Below are 3,376 nucleotides of genomic sequence, written 5' to 3'. Positions count from 1 at the left end.
ACACACACACACACACACACACACGCACACACACACACACACACACACACAGTGGAGCCGTGCCAGGGAAAACTCACAGGAGGCCGAGCTGGAGATCTGGACTGCCAAGAACATCCAGCAGGATTATTTGTACAACACACAAAAACATTATTCAGCTTGCGCATGTGTGTATTATCATCACATGTATCTACAGTATGTGCGTGCCAATGGAAAAACACTCATGCAGTAGATCTCGGCAGTATCAAATGGAATAACAAAGTGAAATATATGTTAAATATAGCCGCAGGCGGCGATTCGTGGGTTCAAACCTTTTACCTGAATAGCGACTTTTTACACATGTGGTCCAACGTCATTATAAAACATATCCAAGCTTTGTAACGATTGAACAAACAGTGCACTTTGTTTAAAATGCCTACAACTGATTTGATTTTCAATTCAGTGTGATATGTGGCTCAGTCCAGCGCACGGCAATTTGAGAAAAGCAGGTAGCCAACTCAAGAACAATTGCTGATAAAGCCTCAAGCTGCGATTCCAAGCTCAAACCTTGATTTGTGTCATTTTATTCCATGCGTCCCCTCATGGTCAATTTGATTGAGACTTGCAGTGTATGTGTGAGGTCATTATGTAGACATTTCCTGGACGTTTTGTGTTGATTGGATAAACATTTAGTCATTTATAGCCTGATTTGCGCTATCTCACCTGCAGTTTGTTTGCATTCATAGCGCCCCCTGGTGTTCAATTTGAATGAAAGTTTCAGGGCGTGGTTCAGGTACTTATGAGGACGTATCCTGAGAGATTTGTGATGATTGGACAATGAATATGTGATTTATATTAAAATGTGTACAATGCCACTCACCTATCTTGTGCTTGTAGCGCCCCCTAATGGCGTATGTATATCAACTTGTGTGGGTATATCTGGGGCACTTATCTGTACTTACCCTGTGAGTTTTGTGGGTTAGGGTACTAGTGGCGTATGTATATCAAACTGTCTGGATGTATCTGGGGCACTTATCTGAACTTACCCTGTGATGATTGGCCTGACGGTTGCTGACATGTGTTCATTTATGTCCAGAGCCACGCCCCTTTTGAAGTTCATTGGTCAACCCTAACCCTACTTAAAAAGTAATTGAGATATAGACATGCTTTATACAATTTGTAATAAGCTTGATCCATTGATGATTTACTGAAAATTTGGTGGCAATCTGAGCTACGGTGTGGAGTAGATCTCAAAAATGTGTTCTACGCGGACCTTAATGATCCGTTACGCTTTTTTGTAAAGCACATTAAGCTGCACCTGTATGAGAAATTTCAAGTCAATCGGACTTACGGTGTGGGGGGGTGTGGCCTTTCAAAGTTTGCATTCTGAATTCTTAATTACAGCGCCACCATGTGGCCAATTGGGTTCATATTTCTATGCACACCATTTCCAGTTACTATATATTATATATATCCCCATGTTTCTAGCCCATTCCTGCTCATCTGGAATTTGAGCAGAATTTAACAATAATAACTCAAACAGACACACATAGAAGGGTTCTACCGCGTCGCGGTTTGAACCCTAATTAGTGTGGGTTTGTGTGTGTGCTGTGTGCACACTTCTCTTTGGTCTACTTGTGTGTGCAGCAAAGGTCAAAGGCAGAAACACAATGATGAGGAAGATGAGTCAGACAAACACACAGAAATTGAGAGGAGTGGAGACAGGGAGGTGTTGCCATGGAGATGACTTACTCTCAGCTAGCGCATCCCATAGTAGTCGCTGTTAGCGTAATTGGCTTTGAATTGAAAGAGGGAGGGAACTAGAGAGGGGACCACTGGTGAAAAGGAGGGTAAAAGAGCTAAGCCTATTATCCTGAATTGAGCTTCTTAATAATATGGCCATGCTTGCCCTAACTAATGTTTGCCTGTTTGACACGTGAGCGTTTGATTTTCTCCTCTGAGCAACCGGATCGAGCCTACAGGGGCACAACAACCCGACTGAAATTACTCATTTGTGGTCTAAGGGCAGTCAGTGTTTACAATGTACCATGTGAGTGGAGTGGCTTTGTTTCTGCAACTGGTCAGAAACTAGAAGCAGAATAATATTATTATAGTACCAGATATTCATGATTCAGTCTCATGATTATGTGCTGTAAACAGCAAATGTTACCCAACTACCAATTAAAATGACAAAATCATATTCAAAAGGCTGCATTCAGGCCAGAATACTGTTGAAGGCGGACATACTGTAAACAGAACAATTGTCAGATATGCAAAAATTGCACCCTGTGAAGGGATACTGCATAAAATACAGAAACCATGGATTTAGCTTACATAGCACTAGGAATTGCAATATCAGTCTGACAGTCTGTCCTTCACTATAGAATAAGTATCTAAACAACTATTACACGGATCACCATGACATTTTGCATAGAAGTTCATGATCTCTAGAGGATGAATCCTACTGACTTTGATGATCCTTTGGCCTTCCATCTGGCACCACCAGCAGGTCAAAGTTTTCAATTATCCTGTGAAATATCTCAGCATCTACAAGATGTATTGGCACAAAAGGTTTTGCAAACATTCCTGGTCCCCAGATGAAATATTGTACTGGCTTTGAAGACCCCCTGATTGTTCCTGTAGAGGTTTTGAGTGAAATGTCTCCACTATGGCATTGATTACCATGCAATTTAGTGCACACATTCACGTCCCCCTCAGGATGAATTGTAATCAGTTATAACTAAATACTCGTAAGATTAATGACATTATCATCAGCCTCGGCAGTACTTTGCTTTTACTTCTAATTACCAAATTTTAGTACCCTGGAAATCCAGAGTTCTCGCAAGAGCACAATTTGAATTTTCTCAGCGAGTCACTCTGGCATCGAGTAATGCTGCTCATTAACTATGTCCTTGTGGCTGAGCTGTACCAATCACATCGGTGTATCTGATATAGGCGGGCCATAGGCAAGCTATATAGATGCTGATGTTTAATCTAGCAGTTAGCTGTGAATACGTCACCCTGTGTGATGTAGTGATTGGGCGTAGTGTTATCCAATTGCATGCAGTGAGATTTTCAAATGCATGCTTGGTGTCGCCCCTCGAGATGGGCGACTTTCATTACTCCTGACCCTTGATCTTACAGATTTGGGTCTGGATTTCCAGGCTAAAATTTTAGCCTGCTAACAAACCAAACTAAGATAGTGAAAGTATACCTGTGAACATGTTGTCATGCTGGCATTAGCGTCATGTGCCTATGTACAGCCTTGCATAGAAAAAAATGTTACCAGTAGAATTGGATGCGACAATAACACATACAGTACATTTTCTGTATTCTATTATGTTCTTTCTCTAATCTGTGTGTGTGTGTGTGTGTGTGTGTGTGTGTGTGTGTGTGTGTG

The 3,376-nt window shown here is 41.5% G+C and overlaps 1 protein-coding gene across 7 annotated transcripts in view; it reads left to right on the top strand.

Moving 5' to 3' along the window:
• Positions 1-3,376, top strand: part of LOC116701409 (triple functional domain protein) — an 88,860-nt gene that overhangs the window by 44,164 nt on the left and 41,320 nt on the right. The window lies entirely within an intron of this gene.

This window comes from Etheostoma spectabile, chromosome 14, assembly GCF_008692095.1.
Source record: "Etheostoma spectabile isolate EspeVRDwgs_2016 chromosome 14, UIUC_Espe_1.0, whole genome shotgun sequence".
NCBI classification, from domain to species: domain Eukaryota; kingdom Metazoa; phylum Chordata; class Actinopteri; order Perciformes; family Percidae; genus Etheostoma; species Etheostoma spectabile.
The sequence above is the reverse complement of the archived record's forward strand: the minus strand, read 5'-3'. Positions and strand labels throughout refer to the sequence as shown.